Raw genomic sequence first — 21,163 nt, 5'->3', positions numbered from 1 at the left:
CAAAGTCTATTTGGACATTGGTAAATGGCCCCTGTGGTACTGGTAAGTGATCATGTGTAGCAGGGGACCGGCCTTTAGTATGTTGGGCACAGACAAGACATTGGGAGCAGAATTGTGCAGTGAAGGCTGTTATCCCTGGTGCAAACTATTCCTGTCTAATTAGTTCATTCATCGCCCCTTGTGCCATGTGAGTGGGTCCATGAGCAAGCCTTGTAAGGGGAAGGAACATACTACGTGGAGCCACAGGTCTCCCATCCTGGTGGACCCATAATCCCTCATCATTTAGCAAACACCCAGCATCAAGCCACACTCTTTCCTCAGCTAGTGTTTCAGACCACTGTGCTTCCTTCACATCAGCTAGCAACAATTATCTCTGAATAAGCTGAATTCTTGGAATGCGTTTTGCCATTAGGGGCACCATTTGTACTGGCTGTAACATGCTTTCTCTTGCTACTGTGTCAGCCATTGCGTTTCCTCTGGATATCGTTGTATTAGCCCCTGTATGGACCTTGCATTTTATGACTGCTGTGCTGTTGGGTAGTATATTTGCTTTTAACAAGTTCTTTACTAAAAGGCCATTTTGGATGGGCGCTCTGCTGCTGTTATAAAACCACGATACTATCACAGCAGGCCAAAATCATGGACAACTCCAAAGGCATAACGTGAGTCAGTATAAATGTTAACAGTTTTCCCCTCGGCTAGGATGCATGCTTTTGTTACAGCATACAGCTCAGCTTGCTGGGTAGATGTGCCAGGGGGCAGAGCTGCACTTTCAATTATGGTGTCTACTGTTGTTATAGCATACCCTGCTCTGTAATCGTTGTCTGTTAGTCTACTGGAGGAATCATCAGTGTACCACTCATAGTCTGCCTTTTCTAAAGGTGTCTGATGTAAATCTGGTCTGGGTGTGGTGCATGTTTCTACAACCTCAACACAATCATGGTCAGGGGTCTCATCAGAATCACCTGTTGCAGGAAATAATCAACAGGTGGGCATTTTTTAATGGCAATATTAGTGTTAGACAACAGCGTGACCTCATACCCTGTGCGTCTGGCTGCGGAAAAATTGTGTGTTGCTGCTGATGACAACAACTGTACCGAATATGGCACATAAACAATAAAAGGGTAGTCCATCACAATGGGAGCCCCCTCTCTACCATTACAGCGGCTGCCACCACTGCTCTCAAACAGGCTGGATGCCCAGTCACTGCCAAAGGCAAGGTCACAGAGTAATACACCACAGGTCTTTTTCCAGAGCCATGCTGCTGTGTCAGTACACCATTTGCAATGCCATTTTGCTCTGACACAGAGATGGAAGAGCAGTTTGTAATCAGGCAGCCCCAATGCTGGCGCAGTACACAATGTACCTTTCAGTTTCTTGAAACATTCGGCAAGTTCATTAGTCCTTTCTTAGTGAACGGTGGCTGCATGCTTTGAATAATTTTTATTCTGTCAGGAGATAAGCAGCGCGTACCTTTGGATACCACATAACCAAGGTAAGTCACCTCTTTTTGGCAGCACTGAAATTTTGACAATGAGGCTTTGAGTCCTCACCCCTGGAGGTGGTTCAGCAGAGCTACAGTGTCTTTTTCACAAGCCTCAAATGATGGGGATGCCACAAGGAGATCATCAGCGTACTGCAAGATGACACTGCTGCCTTCCAGGTGTAGGCTGTCCAGGTCTCTCTTTAGTGCCTGTGCATAGACCGTGGGACTCTCTGTGAAGCCTTGGGACAGTCATGTGAAAGTGTACTGGGTATCTTTTATTGTGAAAGCAAAGAGGTACTCACTCTCTGGATGGACTCTAATACTGAAAAACGCCCTTGAGAGATCTATAACTGAGAAATACTCTGCTTTTGCAGGTATTGAAGATAATATAGTATTGGTGTCAGGCACAACAGTTGCTAAGGGAACCACAATGTTGTTTAACTGGTGTAAATCCTGTATGAATCAATGCTGCCCAGTGTTGCCCTTGGGCAATGGAATTATTAGACTATTGCTGGGGCATCTGGTCTTTTTAATGATACCCTGTTGTAAAAGAGACTCATTCACAGGTTTTATTCTCTCCTCTGCCTGATGTGACAGTCTGTACTGACACACATAAGGTAGTTCTGCATTTTCCTTAAGCGTCACTTTATGGGGAGGGCATGTTTTTAACAATCCTGCCCCATTTTTGTGTTTTGCCCAAACCTCTGAGTTCACTTGTTCTAGGACCTTGTTTTTTGTCAGCTGTAAAGCCATATTCCCTTTAAGCTTGTCAAAAACTGCAGCCCCGTCATTTCTGAGCATACACAACGTCCAACACCATCCTTCTCCATCTCCCAACACAGATACAACTCCCAAAGGAAATGTAAAGTCATTAGTTCTTGGTAAGACCTGGAGACATTGGACCATGGGGCCGAAATCTTTAGGGTACAATCCTGGTGCTACAGCTATAGACCCATGTGGTTCTGAAGCTGGTACTTGAAATAACCTCTCTTCCTGTGGTCCTAGCTCAATGCTGACAGCACACCCTTCTTTTCCTACATACAATGTGTCTTCATGCAACTCCATTGTCCAGTACAAATATTTGTCTGCCATGTAGGCGTACCATTCAGGCACTGGGCCTGTAAAAAATGCTGGAGTGCAGTGTCTTGGCCCAGGTACTAATGCCAACCGTACCAACTTAGTCATCAAGTCACTCTCAATGGCAGGGCTGTATTTAAACAGTTCTTGAAACATGTCATTGTAGAATTCTCCCTGTAAAGGGGTCCATTGGTAGCGTGCCAGAGAGAGAGACAAAACCGGGTTTGGACATAACATAGAATCCTCACTCAATCTGCAAGCAGTAAGTGCTCTATTAGCCAATTCTAATCTGTTCTAAGGCACTTGTAAGTAAGTCTCATTTTGTGAAAATATAATGTTGCATGCAGTTTACAGAGGTCTCTTCCCAGCAAATTGATGGGTGCATCTGGTGACAGGAGAAACTGATAGGTCGTTGTGAAATCCTCAACAGAAACTAGAAGGGGTTCTGATAACTCTTCATGCATCAGCAGTCCATTTACAGCTAGAGTAGGTACTTTTTTTACCACTACTGGGACCCAGCGTGTTTCTTACTGCAGAGATAGTTTCACCGCTGTCTATTAGGAAATCAATTTCCTTACCTCCTACCTTAATTGGGAACATGGGATTCTCCTCAGGCGTGTCAGATACCTTCATGATAAAAGCACTGCGTTCGCCGGTTTTCTGTTTGGGTCATCTCTCTCTCCACGTGGTCCTATGCTGATCCATGTCATTCCTGAAAGGGATTCCTCAGGGAGTGCTGTGTTTGCTTGATGTCTCTAGGCATGGGTGGTGCTGAGGGCTGGACCTCATCCCTGTTATACCTGTTGTTTCTATCTTTTCTCTCATACCAGTCATTTCTGTCTCTTGTACCTCTATAACTTATACAATTTTGGCCACAGTGCCCATACCTCTGGCAAACAAAGCACTGATCCTTACCCATGTCTCTTTTCTGGTATCCTTGTCCTTCATCCTGTCTATGACGCGCCCCCTGATAGTACATTCCCTCTGGCTCCTCCTCTCATTGTACTTGCTGCAACATCATCCCTTTGTCAGTTTTAGCTGAGTCCTTCTTTACTTTGAAATTACCATCCCTTTCCATAGTTGCCAGAAGTGTGCACAATTCTTGATATCCTTCAGCAGACCAGTCAGGGTGGCGTAGTTTACAACTATGGGCCACAGATGCTAATAATCCATACTTTATATGCCTCTGTTGTGCGCGGTACACCTGCACTATTAGCCCATGCCTCATTGAACCTTAGGATGTAATCACCCACTGATTCCCCTGACTTCTGCAACGTGGCAGTTACTTGAGAAAAATCACCATGTTTTACTGCTAAGCCATTTATTGTGTCCCTGACAGACTCTAACCAATTCATCAATCTATTTTCTGTGACATCCATATTATTAGTCAGTATTGTCCAGTCCCTTTTATGTAGAATTTGGAACGCACTCTTTACTAAAGACCATCTGCTACCATATCCTACTTTTAGTAACATTTCTACGTCTCTGGGAAGGGGAGTATAAGCAATGCATATTTTATGGAGCCATTCATAATATTTCACACTGGCTGTGAATGGTTCTGGGGCATCCTTAGCCATCTGAGCTGCTTCCAAGGGGGTCCATGGTTTTAACATTGCTGTCCCTCCTAACACTATTTTTGGTCAGTCATTTTAGGGTTTAATAGTGCATCATCAGTATAGGAGTTCTCACCCTTTCCTTTTAGCATCTGTGTGCATGACTGTTCCCTGCTATCTATCTTATCCTGAAGATAATGAATGGAGCATTGCATTTTCTCCCTTTCTGTGTTCACTTCTTCCTGGAACCTATCTGTCTCCCGCCTTAGGTGAGCTAACTGCCCGTGATCCTCCTCATTGTTTTTCCCTTGTGCACTCATCCCTAAATCCTCCCTTAGACCAAAGGTGGAAGTTGGGACAGGGGTTTCAAAAGCAAGCGGTATGTCCCCCCTCAAAAGACAGGTGTCTATTCAGGACCGGTGTTGTGGCACCACCTTCTCTGGCACTAGTTGGCATGTCAGATACCCTATTTAAATCACCCTCCAGGGATATATGGAAATAAGGCACACAGGCCAAGCCTGGTTTTGGACCCAGAGCCTGCTTGTGCGTCTTATTTCTTTCACAATGTACGTAGCGGCCTGAAAGTGATGGGCAAATTGAAATTGTTTGAGGAGGTAGAACTGGCCCTGCAGAATGGATGCTTTGATCCAATGTTAGGGGGCTGCCCTCACCTGTGCTCCAGGAATTGAACTCACTATTCACATCCAATCTCTGTCTTTTCCTTTCTTCCTCTTTTAATAACAGTATCTCTTCCTCAGTGAATGTACTACTAGTTATTTGCTCATTGTTCCCTCCTTCCCCTAATTTTACATAAAGGCCATGAGGCTTGGAGGTGATAAACAGTTTCTTCATTTATTTTTATGTCAATATACACTTGGCGGTGAGTCCAAACACACAGCAGAGCAGCAACTCTTCTCGAAGTAGTGGCAATTGGTATTGTTTTAACTCTGTCTACTTCAGTTGTCGTCAAACCACAGTGGTTACATATTGATAAAAAATGCTGCTCTGTTTGCACATAGTTTCTTAATTCCAATAAACATTGGCTATATGTTGTGGGCCAATCCTTTGCTAGTTCTACCTCCTTTATATAAGGTTTTATGCATTCCCTGTTCACCACTGCCACTGTAGAACAGTCTCTGGACTCTGTGGAGACATTTTCACGGCCTTTTCTTTTTGAAAGGAGAGCTTTCTTCTTAGCAATTGAAAGCCACTGCTGCAAGCAATCGCTTATGTAGTGTGAATCCCATGATAGGTCACCCCGTAATTCTATAGCCTCTGTCAATAGTTCAATATCCTCTATCTCAAGAGAACCAAAGCTAGGCCACCTCCCGTTATTTCCCTTCCAAGTCTAAATTAGCACGCAGAAAGGTGTCACATATTCCAGACAATTTGTATCTTCTAGAACCTGAGCTGCAGGGCTATCTGGTGGTAATTTAAAACCTTTCTCTCCTGTCAACTGTTTAAGCAACTTTTTAGTCTTTTTCAGCATTCTAGGCCTTACCACCATTACATTTCCTTTAGACTTGCCGCTGCCCATTGTGCCCTTCCCTCACAATTTCACAATCTGAAACAAATAAACACAATGGTTGTATCCTGCAAAAAAATGGTTAAACAGGGAAAAAAAATGTTATGCAGTGGTGGATAGACAGAGAAATAGAGAAACCAAGAGCTGTTGACAATTTAGAGGCACAACATAAAACAGTTTTTCTTGTCGAATGCAGTGCTGCACTACTTTACATTTAATTCAAAAACATTGCAATGAAACATAGTGGCACATTTACACTTAATCAACACATAATTCAAATACAGCCATTGATCAATGACAGACAATTTGTTTGTGCACATTTCAAAATCATTTCCTGTGTTCCGGTGCCAGCTGATCAAATGCTTCCCAAGCTACACTCTGGGAGGGTTTTAATTAATTAATTTATTTATTTTCTCTCTGGGGTTCCCATGAAATGAAAAAGAATGATCTTTTCTCAGTCCAGGCTCTCCTGCATGGTCTTACTATTCGCTGTACGAATTTGCCACTATCATTTAACGTATTGATACGGATATCTTAGTTACTCCTCAGTCCTCTGTTTAAGAAAAAAATTATCTTCCGTCTGGCCAGGTTCTCCTGCGTGGTATTACTATTCGCCGTACGAATTTGCCACTATCATTTAATGTAATGATACGGGTAACTTAGTTACTCCTCAGTCACCTATTTAATGGCCAGCCATATTTTTATATACATCAATCCCCAGTTTAACTCTTAGCTAAATTGTAAGTGTTGAAAGGCCACAATAGGAAGGCATTTAATTAACTTACCAGCGTGGGATTTCATGCATCCCACTTCTGACACCATTTGTTAGGGAAACTACTTTTCAACCCTCCTCAGAGTGACGCAAAGAAAACACAAACACCAGGCATGGCTCCGGAACAGATGAAATGTTTCTTGAGGTTTATTAGCAAGCCAAGGCAGAAGGCAGACGCACATCCCAGTGTTACGTTTTACAAGCTGGCATCTTCTGCCCTGAAGCATATAAGTCAGGCACTTATATATGTTAATAATAAGTGCTGTCAAAGCAAAACCTAAACATGGGCACACACATACAAAAGAAATGCTGCATATACAAAACTTAAAGTCCATTGAGTAAAAAATATACATAATTCAGTCTGAGCATGAACAAGTGAACAGACAGCTGGTGGTCTCCAAAGAAAAGGGGGCTGGGTTGCTGACTGGCTGAACTTTAAAGTGTGAGACCGAGCTAAACTTAACAACGTGGTTTGGAGAGGTTTGTTTGCACAGCTGGCATAGGTATCAGAGAGGTCAGTAGGGAAGTCTTGGAGCAGTTCTAGAATAGTAATGTGGATGAGCTGAGCAAGTGTCTTGGAAAGAGGAAAGAATAAATAGCTTACTGGGATTGAGATAATAGAGGAGAGAATTGGAACTAAAGTATCATATCTATTGGTACATACATGGGAATATATTTTTCTCAACACTGACGGCCCAAGTACACAGGCAAAAAGCGTCAATGGTGGTGATCTAGCAGCTGTGGAGGTCTCAAGCTTGGATTCCCTTGATGATGGAACTTTCTTGGGATTCTCCAATCCGACTACCCCAGAGACACAACATTCTTCAAGCTACTATAGGGAATCTTCACTGCATGGTTCTCAAAGGGAAGTTACCTCTTATGGCACGGAGGATTACAGGAGTCAGTGGAAGATCAGAGGACTTTCAGAGGCAGCTCAGGATCTCCTCTCCAGAGCTTGGGCAGCCGGAACCTGTCAAATGATGGCATCCCAGTGCGGGAACGCCCTTAGGTGAGGAAGTTAATGAGAGGAGTACGCTTATCAATTCCACCCGAACCTAGGTACTCCACTTTATGGGATTTCAATCAGGTCCTTCAAATCATTCCAGGCCTAGCCTCAGAATAAATACCTATCCAGGAAGCAATTAACTGGCAAGCTGGCAATGTTATTGTATTTGGTCTCTTGCTGCAGGGTATCTGATTTCAGGGCTTTAGACGTTTCGGGCAGGATCTTTACCCCTGAGAGAGTCACATTCCATATTTCTAGAAGGACCAAGCATGATTCCCGGTTGGTTTCCTACCCTTCTTTTCCTCAGAAACCGAAATTATTTGTCGTTAGATGTCCCTCAGCTTATGAGGCCACCATGGAAGAGGTCAGGCCGGCTGGGGAGCAGCAGTTGTTCATTGCTCTACGTAAACCATTCAAGGTGGCGGTCTTCTAAACCTACCATTGCACATTGGGTGAGGGGCATTCTGCAGGAGCTGGCACCGACACCTCAGTTTTTGGAGCGCACTGTGCAAAGGTGCTATGGCTTCCAAGGCTTTTGCTTTAGAAGCCCATCTGGAGAATATCTTAAATGTAATTGATTTGTCTTCAGATTCGACATTCAAAACGTTTTATTTTAAGCCGCTGATTCACATGGCCTCCACTGTGGTGGACAAGCGTTGAACTGGCCTCCGGTCCTGACACAGAATTAAAAATGTCCTAGCTAACGTAAAGGAAAGTTTCAATTCTATTAAGGACACAGAGGTGAGGATTATTCTCAGCCATATAAGGAGGTTTTTATTCTGTTATACGCCCTCCCTGTTTTCAGTCTTGCGCATTTCGACGGTGGGGGAGAATCTTCTGTTAGGTATAGGTAACCCATTTTTTCTATTCATTTATTGCTTGCAAAGTGTCATTGTTTTTCTATTCCATTAATGGTTATAGTTTCTGATAACACATAATGAGGTTCTTTTGATAGGACTGATATGTGCTAAAGTTTATGGTTTCTTACTGTAGCATGAGAATCACAAGTTTGTCCTTTTTCTGCAGCTAACAAGGCTTTTAAGCGGGATTGATGGGACAAGGCGATTGTTTCCTTTCTATGGTGCCTGTTGCACGAAGAAAGAGGGTGCATGGAAAGAGTTGTGGGACTATATTCTGGAGACTATGTTATGATTGGTTGTTTCTGTTGTTGCTTTGCCTGACCTTATGGAAAAGGTAGTTTGCATATTAAAACAAGCATTTGCAATGCAATGGGTCTCGCGTTTGCTCAAGTTAGAGCTATTAGCGTTGTAAATTCCTAACTGGACTTTTCTTGCCACATAAATTGAAAATGAAAAGTAAAACAGTTGACATAAGTCAGCAGCAGAGATTTTTAACAACTGGATATCTAACTCCCTTGACACCGGCTAAGACTGTTCATAAAATTGTCTGCACTAAGAAGCCTTCCTGGTTCTCCCCCAAGCTGCGGGAGTTAAAAAAGGAATGTAAGCAGCTAGAAAGGAAATGGAGAAAAACCTATGACGATGCCTCTAAACGCAAATAAAGAGGTGCTATCAGATCCTATCATGCGGAAATCAAAGCCACACAGGGAACGTTCTATTCTGCTTGAATAAAACAATCTCCAACTCCCCTAAAGAGATCTTTTCAATCTTTAAAGAACTGACTCAGGACCCCTCTCCAAGCATCTCAGTTCAAGCCTCTATAGAGCACAGCAACAACTTAGCAGGTTACTTTCAAGAGAAAATTATTGATATTCGACGAACTTTCCCCCAAGAGGCCGAATTTATTCTCCTAGATGCTTTCCACCCTTTGAGAACCATTCTTTCAGTCTTACAGCCCGACGGAGGATCTAGTTATGAACCATATGTGTACTATAAAATCAGGCTCTCCTCTTGATCCTGCTCCACTGTCTAGACTGGATTTAGGCTTGGATGTTATAGTGCCGTTCCTACCCAAGGCTCTTAACAACTCTCTTACATCTGGTCAGCTTCCGCAGTATTGGAAACATGCTGTCCTTAAACCCCTACTCAAGAAGCCTAGGCTTGATCCGACCTTATTAAGTAATTATAGACCAATCGCTCTTCTTCCAATAGAAACTAAAATCATTGGAAAACATGTCAATAAACAAGTTACAGGTTTTATTGAGGATTATAATCTTCTGGACCATACCCAGATGGGCTTTAGACCTTTAAACAGCACTGAAACTGCACATTTGTCTGTTACAGAAGATACCCGTCAACGCTTAGACTCAGGCGGATATGCAGTGATCATTCTATTACATCTGAGTGCCGCATTTGACACTGTAGATCACAAGATACTGCTGCATAGAGTATCTCAGATGGGATTTGTAGGGATCTCCTTCAAGTGGCTTTCCTCCTTCCTGAAGGATAAGAACTTTCAAGTCTTGGATCAGTCTTTCTTCTCTAATTCTTTGCCCCTTAGCTGTGGGGTGCCAGGGGCTCCTCATTAAGCCCCACTCTTTTTAACATCTAAATGTCCCCTCTGGCAAAAGATTGTTGAGCCCTATGGATTATCCTTGGTATCCTACGCTGACAACACTCAGCTGGTCTTCTCCTTTTCTACCAAGGCTAATTTAGAACAAGCCACTCTTTCATCTTGTCTTCGAGATGTTGCCAGATGGATGGCAGATGGCAAAATTAATCTCAACGATGGAAAGATAGAGTTTATGATGGTTGGCAACCCCTCCTTACTCAAGTCTTCTCCCACAGTTATGGATTTTGCTTTTGGTTAGACTCGCATCTCACAATGGAATGTCATTCCAAAAGACTTGCAGCCACCTGCTTTCGTCTTCTAAGAACTTTTAGAAAGATTTTTAAGCTTCTTCCTTTTTCCGCCAATAGACTCCTTATTCAGGCCCTTATATTGTCACGTCTTGACTATGGGAATGTTTTGTTCCTGAGTTCCCCCTCTTACGTCCTAAAAAGACTGCAAGTGGTGCAGAATGCTGCCGCTCGCCTACTTACGGACACCCCTACACATCTGTCTGCCAAACCGGCCTTGGCTTCTCTTGACTGGCTCCTTATTGAACAGCGCACCATCTTTTTAAAGCCATGCGTTTTGTGCACCGAGCCCTTCGAAACAAGGGTCCGGTGTTTCTCAGACGAATTGTTACACCCTACATCCCTCGGAGAACACTAAGATCTTCATCAGCTTGTTTAATTAATTCTTTTTGTGCCAAGAAATCCAGGTGGGGAGGTGGATCCTTTGCCTGTAGAGCAGCTAACCTCTGGAATTCCCTCCCCTTAGAGCTTTGCCAAGATACATCCGAACTTTCCTTTTGTAGGAAATTGAAAACTGCACTGTTCTCAGTATATTCTTGATTCCTCTGTTTAGCAATCCCTCCATCAGCGCCGGGAGACCTTCTGGTAGCCATGCGCTTTACAAATCCCATAAACTAAACTAAATGAGCAGATTCAAGGCACCACGGCTGCCATGAGCATGAACGCGAGAGTTTTTGGCTCCCTGCGTGAATGTCTAGAAAGGTTAGCGACTTGGATGAAAGGCAAACCGAAACCAGAGGATGGGGTATCACACGCTGTACCAGGAGGAACCGTGACATAGTGTGATGACCAACAAAAATGTTCACTAAGTGAAATTGTCTGGGAGGGAACTCAGCACACAAAGAAGGTACATTTCACAAAATGCATGAATAAAAATAAGGCATTTAAGACCGGCACAACAAAAAATGAATAGCAAGATTGGGCGTGGTTAAAAGCTCACATAGAGATTACAACAGGCTAGAGCGCTTGTGCGCTCAACCCTAAAAAGGGAATAGACGCCTGTTGCTGTCACAGCACAGTGGGTTGAGTGCCTGTTCTGCAAAAAAAAAAGGTACTGCGAGACCGCGTCGGGTTGAAGGCATTGGGGAAAGAAAGGGTTTATATATTCTGTAGGTCACACAACTGTTTAGTAGATATGCCGAAACTGCTTTATATTTACAATTAAAATGATTCCCTTTAAGCTTGGTGATGATGAATGTTTAAATTCAGGTTGGTGTGCATGCTGAGCAGGTATCCAAGAATATTTTACAGTGCTCCCAAAACGGCAGTTTATGACACAGAATAATGAAACACACAGAGAATACGTGCACATGGGCGTTGCCTCTACAAAGCACAGACGTACTTAGAGTACAATTTTTGTGTACACTTGCCACTGTACAACATGCACACAACACATGATGTTGCAGCTTTGAACACGCATGCTGCAGAGAAACACGGAGGGAAGTTAGCTTCCCCATGGATGACACGCACAGAGCTTTATCTACTGGACATCTGCAGTGTACTTGTAGGACGGCAAACAAGGTGGCAACCCAGTAGCCATAGCAATGCCGGTCTGCCCGTTTTCCTCTACCCAGCAGATCGATCAACGTCTGCTCGGCGGAAGAGGCATTCACATGTGTTTTTGTGCAGGGAATTGCTCATTTTCAACAATATCATTTTTGATCTGCCCTGGTGCCCCAGCAGACAGAACAATGCAGGGCTTTTCCATTATGCACATGTCAAACATTTCTGTTTTCAGAACAAACATAGCGCTGCTACCCCTAGCCCTTTAAGGTATCCCCAATTAGCGTTCATCTCAATGCCATGCATGCAACATAATAAATGCTAGGACACTGGTTTGTGGGTATAATATGTCGCAAGTTTATTGATTACACAGGTAGGGTTAGCTTACGGGCGATCCGGGTGTCGGAGAAGAGTTTCTTAAGGATTGGCCGACACCCATCCTGAGAAAGCTAGAGCTGCTCCGTCTGGTGTTTCCTGCACCAACGTGCTTAGCCTCTTACAGCTCGTTCATTTATCGTGGTTTACCACTTATTAATTTTGTCATGCTCCTGACAAGTCAAAGCGAGACCCCGGCCAGTCTCCACAGTTGCTCAGGATTCCAACTGTCTCCTGCGGGATTAAGGAGCGCCGTCGCGTCATCCCAGGCCCCGCCGTAAAGGCTCCAAGTGGCCTGAGGAATAACTTTTGGCTCCAGGAATCGCCCTCTGGAGGCCTTTTACTTAATGTTTAGCCTTAGGATCGCCCTGTAACTCCGCCAAGCCTCGGGGATGGCATCTCGTGATAACCGAGGCCCCCCCACCTGTGCTCCCCTTTTACTGCTAGTTACAGCCGGCTATCTCGAGAGCGTCTCTAATATTTATTAGAAAAATGTCCATGCCTTCCTCAGACAGGTGTACCCCGCCTGCCGCAAAGTTACTGCTCAGGCGTCTATTCAGCAGGGTATGCCTGATGAAACCAAATCTGTGCTGATTGGCAAACTTTTGTAGCGACCGGTTGATTCTTCGCCTTGACCTTTCAACTGCGGCAGGAGACCTGGCTCCCTGCCACACCTCCCTTGGTATAATCTCAGACCAAATTATTTCCCCGCCCTCCATCAGGGCGGCCATTCTGGCCAGGCTCTGCGTCAAGGCCTGCAACAGTGGGCCCCTCCCACAAGTAGTTAGGTCGTTTCCGCCCAGGTGTATTACGAGAACGTCTGGCTTCACCCCCCTTTCTACCACCAACTGGCGGACTCTAGGCTCCAGTATGGCCCATCTCATCCCCGGGGTCCCCATCCAGGCGAATTTGGTGTTGCTGAAACCCTGCTCCCAGCCACTCTCTCCGGCCCGGTGTCCTGCTCTGTCCTCCAAGGAGTGTCCCATCACCCATACCGTCTTACCCCCTGGATGGACAAGAAGGTAAGCGTTACCACACAATTTATTGACATCCGTTACCGCATATGTGAATGCTTCCTAGTGTTTACAACATTATTCATTATCTTCAACACATTTGCACCCTCGCGCCTCCATTCTCTCACCTTGACGCCCAGATCCCTGCCTGGCGCGTTAAATGCTCAGACCCTCGGTGGTGGTGGGGGGGGGGCGGGATCTTGTGTGACTGCCCTTCTCATCAGGCTGGATTTACAGTTTGTATCTTCCGGACTGCCACCTTCAAATTCGCTTAATGGCCTCCGCGTGCAGGCCCTCCTCAAATGCTGTGGTGGCAGCACCTATTCTAAAGGAATGCATTGACCATTTGCGCCCCTGGTACCCTGCCCTTTCGATTGCCCACTTCAAGACCCGTCGATATTGGAACTGTGTTAAAGGCTGGCCCTCTTGGTGGACCAATAGGTTTCCTGGTAATGTGGGACGGCATGCAAGGTACCTCCTGAGGAGTTCTACCGGGCAACATTTGGGGTCCCCCAGACATCTCAAGCGCACCACCGCACCTATCCCTTTTTGGTCAGTCTTAGAGCTCCGCACTTTCAGCTCCGCAATGTCTTGACCTAACTTGATATCGCTCCATCTCAGTGCCCTCTCTGACGTGTCCCTCCATGACCTTGCTACGAGCTCTGAGGTCCTGAACGCTCCAAAGAAGGCTAATGAAAATGTGACGCTGAATAACAGCTCCTCGTACTGCGTGTTATAAATGGCTGTGAGTGCCCCCACCAAGGTCCTGAGCATGTCTAGATCGATGGGTGCCCTTTGGTCAGGTATTCTTCCTTCCTGCTTCGCCCATCCCTTTAGAGCAGCCGTCAACGGGAAACCCGCTGTCGGGTCTCCCTCTCCCTTCAATTTTGAGAACTGGGCTATTGCCGCCAAGTGTCTCGAGACCCATGCGTGCGATTTTCCGTTGTCCTTTGCCCATAGGACGAAGCAATGCACCCTTGTCGCCGGTGAGTGGACGTCCCCAGTTGCCCATGACCGAGTTACTGATGTGAACTTGTCGAAACATGCCTTGTACTTGGCTCTGGTCGTTGGGGCCAGCGATAGTTCTCCCTGCGCACCTATCCTTTGCTCCACTGTACCAAGTGCCACCACTCCTCCTTGAACGGTGTCATCTCTGGCCTGGGGGCACGCTGCCCTGAATTTCGGCCACTGAAAACGAGAAAGAGCATCAGCGGCCACGTTCTTCACCCCTTGCACATGCCGCGCGCAAAACTCCACATTCCTCAACAGGCAACCTCTCACTAGCTCCCTCAACAGCCCCACCAATACTGGGCAATTTCCTGACTGACAATTGATGGCCTGCACTACTGCCATGTTGTCGGACCAGAATGTAATCCTCCTGTTGGCTAACACCTGCGGCCACAGGTAGAGAGAGAGGACAATTGGGAACATTTCCAGCACAGTAATGTTCTTTGTGAGTCCGTGCCTTGCCCATGCATTGGGCCATTTCGCTGCACACCACTCACTGTCCAGTATGACAGTGTTGTCCAACCTTTTTATCGCCGCGGACCGGTAAATGTTTGATAATTTTTCTGTGGCCCGCTTGTCCCATTGTGTGACATTTACCGTCCGCCACAGTGGGGCGGCCCGGTGCCGATTGATCCACGGACCGGCACCGGTCCGCGGACCGGGGGTTGGGGAACACTGCAGTATGACACCAAACCCCTCTCTGCCTGACGCATCGGTGGCGACCTGGAGCTGCTGACTGGTGCACCATCCGGTGCGCCACAATAAGGAACCGTTGAATTCATCCAAAAAAGACAGCCACATGCGCAGGTCTTCCTTAAGGCCCGCCCCGAGGCGAACCAAGTGACGGGGTTTCTTCACCCTTGCTGTCGCCCTTGCTAGCCACCTGGTAAATATTCCTTGCCCATTCCAATCCTCTCGCCTGTCCCATCGCCATGAATTTCGCCCAGATCTCCGCCTCCTCCTGGTTCTCCTCGGGGGGAAAAAAGTGAAGGGGAGCCGTGGACTTCCATCATAGCCGATGTGCTTGCGTGCTAGGAATGTTAGGTCTGGAAATAAGATAAGACAGCCTCATTAACGCGCCCTTGCCGATGAAGCCCTAGGTCGTGGCTCACTCCACCCTCATGTTTTCTTAACCCAAATATATATATATATATATATATATATATATATATATATATATATATTTTTTTTTTTTTGGCTGCCCTTATATGTACAATGAAATTACATGGAATATACTGCTGTGCCATACTGCCCCCATAAACCCGTTGTACCTTCGTTTCAATACTGGTACTTCCCCCTTTTTTTTTTTTTTTTTAAACGCTGTAAACTACCCCGTGTGTATTCTACATTATTATCTCTTTGCCATTATTCCCTTTGATTCTTTCTTTTTTTTTTAAACAAGCAAAATCCAATGTATGCATTCCGCCACTGCTTCTATATTAGCATTTATATCTATCTATATTTCTTAAAATCGAAATTTAACACAAAATATGCTGCATGCATTCTAACGAACAAAATCCACTGAATGCATTCTGCTATTGTTTATAAATATAAGCATTTATACATATAATAAAATGAAATGCAACCCAAATTAAATACGCTGCCTGGATTTACTGTCCCAGTTATTCTTTTCACTTTCGTTTTCATTTCCCTCCTTTATATATATATATATATATTTTTTTAAATTACCACATATAAACAAAACGACCTCCATTGCATGCCCCGTGGTTCAAAGGTGCCGCTGTGGGGTGAGCTTCCCTGCCCCCACGCGCCTATGCACCGCAAAATAGCATGTCCCCGGCATTTGCACCCCTCCCCCCTGCTGTGGCGATAAACGGTATGCCCCGTGTACCCCCGGTCCGCCCCATATTCGCAACGTCAGCGTCCGTGTTTAATCCATGAATTTTTAATTTTTTTTTGGCGTGCCGCACGCGTGGCACGGCATGAACGCTAATAAAAGCGGCCATATTGGATGGGTCGCCTCCCCGTGCCTACCGCGCGAGCAAGTCGCCGCTCTATTCCCTTTTTTTTTTTTTTTTTTTTTTTTAAATACATAGCAGCGCGCCGCACGTGGCTCCTTTGGCGCCTCGCCTGCGAATCGGGACGGGGCCCTTGTCCTGTACTTTATTTTTTAAATTAAATTAAATTAAATTTAAAAAATGTTTTATTATTCCGCGCGCCACGTATGCTGCGCGTCCCCGCAGCCAGGAGCCCATGAGCCGAAGCCCGAAGCACAGGGCCTCGTCCCCAAGACGCGTTCCCTGCCTGCCTCCCCGGCCATGCTGCAGTCGGGGGGGGGGAACGCATTACCGCCGCCTCGCCGCCTGACCCGTAACGCGCAGTGGTGCCTGAGGTAAGTGCCATGGTCTGCGCAATAGGGGAAGGGGGGAAGAGTGGAGGGGTTAGGGGGTTTGTGTTTCAGGAGCGGGATGGGGTTGAGTTGTACCTGCTTGCCGCAGGGTTGGGGCCCGTGGACTGGGGATGTTGGTAACTCGACCCCCTTACCCATAGAGTCCACGGCCTTCGCCCACACACTCCCTGCTGGTAGCGGATGCCACATCTTTTCCCTAACCCCCGCCACCCCCCCACCCCTACCGACTCACCTCGGCACAGACACCACACTGTTCCACCCGACTCGGGGACACACTCGCGACCTCCCGCCGTCTGGTTCTTTGCTCGCTGTTCCTGCAAAGAGGCCCAGCCCCGTGCACTCGCCCCTTAAGAGGCCGTCTGGCCTCACTCCTCCTTCCTCACACCTAAGGGGGCCATAAACTATCAGTGGACCCCTACAGCCAGTACGGAGGCCCCTCTGGGCCATTACTCCAGGCAGGGGAGCGACGCTAGGACGCTGTCCACTTTACCGTCGCCCTACGTGAGACGTGGCCAGCCACATTCCCTGGGGACTCGCGGTTCCAAATAAAAGTGCCACTTTAGAGAACAATCCGAAAGAAAGCAAGCTTGTCTTGTGTATTCCACAGGGAGAACCGAGCAGGAAAAGTGTGTGCAAGATGCACCGCTCACACTAATGCAAATCACACACATGTGAAGTACGAGAGAGCAGGATTTGTGTATGGAGAGTTTTTTGTCACAACACTTAACTCTATTAGCCTGTTTCTAAACACACTGTAATTTTGGCAGATAAGGAAAGAGAAGCAACTGGCGATTAAACGATACGCCCAAGTTCACACAATTTAGTCAAGCAAGAAAGCTGGCATTCGCACTCCGATGTCTTTGCTCTATGGCTGTTAGTTAAGTGCACAAATCACACCCCACATGATCCTTAATTTGAGGATTCGGCACATTCATAACTCAAGTCAAGTTTCTGCCCATCACGATCGCGCTGCATACGAAATAAAAAGGTAAAGTAGTCCAGAAACCATGCGGAAAACAAGGAGCCTCGTATGCTTTCAGTAGTTTACTGGTGCACTCGAGGAGGGATAAACACCGGAAAAGGTATGACATATGCATGCCTTTCACAAATGAAATCAAGAGAATTTTAAAACCTAAGCCCACGACCAATGGAAGTGATGGGCGTGACATGGGTGTGGTTAAAAGCCCACAGATTACAACAACGACAGAGCACTTGCACTCTCGACACTAAAAATGGCTGCTGTTAAAATAAAGAAAGAAGGTATAATCCTTGCCTCTGTGTCCTTAATAGAATTGAAACTTTCTGTTACATAGGAAATTTTGCTTTCCCCATTTATTACAGATAAGTCACTCCTCAGGTGGGTCCTAGATAGCCCATAGGGAAGGGTTCTGTGTAATTATAAGTTTGGACATGTACTCTTAGCTTTTACGTGTCCTGGTAGTCAAAAACTCCTAAATTTATTTTCCACTACTGCAAGGCCTATCTTTCCCAGAGGATAACATTGGAGTTACCTTATTCCAAATGGGAAAAGATGACCAGTTCATGTCTGGTGTCTCTGGAATCACAATTTAAAATCCTAACTTGTGGTGAAGTCAGATTTTAAATTGCAGTTCTGAAAAGAAAGGTTGGCATTTTCCTGCCTTTGCCATTTCATGCCTGTATCTGGTCTTGGGTCACATGACTGACCATAACTGGCGGTTAGACTTTGTGAATTCCTCCCAGACAGTTAAACAATAGTGGGATAAGGTGTGCCTGACGGGGCCATCCGCTGGCAGGATGGGGGGTGGAGCCAAGTACAACCTCACTTGCAAATGTGCTCTGCCTTTAGACAAAGAGCCTAACCACCCCACATTGTTACTACAGCCAGTTTGGAGCCAGGGGAGGCAAGAGATTCCATACACTTCAAAGACACTGTCTAGAAGCTTCTCCCACCTTCCAGAACCAGGGCACCAGGGTATAAAAAGGGAACCTCAGACACCAACTTCTCAGTACACTTCAGGACCTGTGGATACTCTGCCAGGAAGAACTGCTGTGCTGCTACAAGGACTGCCACTCTACTGGACTGCTGCCCTGAAGGAATTGCTGCCTTCTTGCCTGGGGAAGAAGAGCTGGACCTGGAACTTCATCTTGAACCCAGGATCCCAAAGTGACTCAAAGGGCTAGTCTGCTTGCCTCCTGATCTGAGCCTCAAGGACATGAAAGGCTCCCCAACCAGCTCCTGGACACAGCTGCTGCGAGTTCCTGGCCCCGAAGTGGTGCCTTTCAGGTCCTGGACCCTTGATGTGGTTCACAAACTCCTGAAATCAAGCTTTTGGGGTATTTGTGACCATGCAATGGTCCTTTTGCACTGGAACCGTGCTTCGCTCAGCAAGCATTGATCCCCCGCAGAGGCCCACCACCGCGAAGCTCCAGACCAACTGTCCAGGACACCTGACCTGTTCTTCATGCCACAATAACCACTGCCCGCGATGCTATCCTTGAAACCCTTTCCTATGCCAACAGGACTCTTGGCACAAAACTTGAGAAGGTAACATTTCAGCTGGACTAACCTGAGATTGTATCCGGCCTGCGCTCCCACGCTGTTGGCCTCAACTTTTGACTTTGAGCTGGTCCAGAGGGACCAGATAGCCACGGTTGGCGCTCTATGCTTTCAGGCACTACTTTACAGTTTATTCTTTAAAAATTCATAACTTCAGGTTCTACTGATAAGATTTTTATTGTTTTGGTCTTGTACTATTTATTACATTTTGCTCTATTTTTCTAACCTGGTGTGGGATCGTTTTGTGCCTTGTTTTCACTGTTTTACTGTTTGAAGTGTTGCACAAGTACCTTACACGTTGCCTCTAATTTAAGCCTGATTGCTCTGTGCCAAGCTACCGGTGGCAGAGCACAGATTAATTTGGGGTTTGCTTTGTGTCTTGCTCTGACTAGGATTGTGGTTGCTACTTGTCCAGGCCTCACATCACAGTCAACCAGCAACCCAATTTCTAACATACCCTATTGCCAATAGCTCAACTTTGCATTTTAGGACAGTTTGTGCCTCAGGCGTTAGGCCAAGGGCACAAGGGGCAGGGGGAGGGTGTCAGCATTTCTCTAAGGATAAGGGTGGAAACCCTGAGTAACAGAAATTTTGTGGATAGACACAGATTCTGAAAGTGTCCATCACAGAAATTTGAGTAACGTGTGCTTTTAGCCATTAGGGAACATTGGAAATGTGAAGGGCATTGAGGACAAGTGAATGGGATCAGTGCATGTTACATCACCCTATACACCTCAATGTGTTCAGTTTTCCAAAATGTGAGGGGATGTACATTTTTCTTTTGAGTCTTTTAACAACTTGTGTACAAATTTGTTCTGGTTGGTTTTGGCCCTTTCAGCAGTAATAGGGTCTAAGTGTCAATACCAATAACAGTTTCGGGATATTGAACTCATCACTTAGTGTTGTTGAACTGTAAAGCCACATCAAGGCACCAACCACTTTGCGGTTCCATTAATACGCATTTCATGCACGCCACACAAAGCCATTAATACTGCCACAAACCCAACATATACAAGACTCATATCAACAAACCATTGCCATTCAAGGGCCCACCACTTTCATACACAACAGGACTGAAACACCAATGACACTGCCACTCAACCACTCATGAACCATCTTCTTACAGAATCCTGCTTCTAATCAACAAGTACACACATTCCACCAGACAACATTCCGGAAGTCAACAATCACACATTCTGATGGATACAACTACCTGTGGATTCCTCACCTAATGAATACTCCCATGGCGCCAGCATTCAACGGAAATCTTCTTCCCAGCTTCTGCACGTCGATGAGGACGTCACATTTGCCCACGCGACGCCGTCTGACGTCATGCGGGCAATAAGAGGTCCTCACCGACGTGCCGACGTCAGTTCCCTTTTTTCCGTGCATTCGAAACGGTTATCTTCGAGGGAGCTACTGTTGCTTTCGAAGTTAGTGTTTTTTCTACTGCGTGAATTTTCTCTGAGGTTACTATGTCTCAGAGGAAGTCTGGCTTCAAGCCCTGTCGGGAGTGTGGGGGCAAGATGTCCGTTACTGACCCACATTCGGACTGTTTATGGTGCTTAAGCTCCGACCATGACGTCGCAACATGTGATTCATGTCAACACATGAATCCCAAGGCCCTAAAAGAACGAGAGGCTAAACTCTTCATGGCGAAGTCGAAAAGGAAGGAGAAGAAGCGTCATAGAAAGTCCTCCTCGCCGAAGACTCATCGGTGTCATCGAGACTCCCGGCGCCGTAGGGATTCACTGCGCCATTCCAGCAAAGAGAGGTCTCGATCGAGGTCGCCTTCGGCTCGGCGCCGTAAGACTTGGGAGGTCAGTCCCACAGTCACTCCACATCCATCGACGCCGTTGCCTTCTCCGGCTTCACCTGGGCAGACTTCTTAAGTGGTCAAAGTGACGCAGCCTCAGGTGTTCTCTCCGGCGTCGCAGACGTCGAGGCTGGCGTCGGGGTCGCCGTCCATCCAGGTACCCCAGTATCCGGCTTTTCCTGCCCCTGGAGCCGATAATACCGCATTTTTTAATGCGATGTATACCATCTTTCAGCAGATGGCTCCAGGAGGTGCTACATCTGGTCCTTCGGGCCGTTGGCTTTCACCTTGGGTGCTCCGGCGCCGCTACGGCCAGCACCCTTCATGCCCTTTCTCCCC

At 46.3% G+C, this 21,163-nt stretch overlaps 1 protein-coding gene across 2 annotated transcripts in view; it reads left to right on the top strand.

Moving 5' to 3' along the window:
* Positions 1-21,163, top strand: part of MTUS2 (microtubule associated scaffold protein 2) — a 1,534,604-nt gene that overhangs the window by 1,291,376 nt on the left and 222,065 nt on the right. The gene's annotated exons all lie outside the window — the stretch shown is intronic.

The sequence above is a fragment of the Pleurodeles waltl genome, chromosome 8 (assembly GCF_031143425.1).
Source record: "Pleurodeles waltl isolate 20211129_DDA chromosome 8, aPleWal1.hap1.20221129, whole genome shotgun sequence".
Classification (NCBI taxonomy): domain Eukaryota; kingdom Metazoa; phylum Chordata; class Amphibia; order Caudata; family Salamandridae; genus Pleurodeles; species Pleurodeles waltl.
This window is presented reverse-complemented; position numbering and strand designations above follow the sequence as displayed.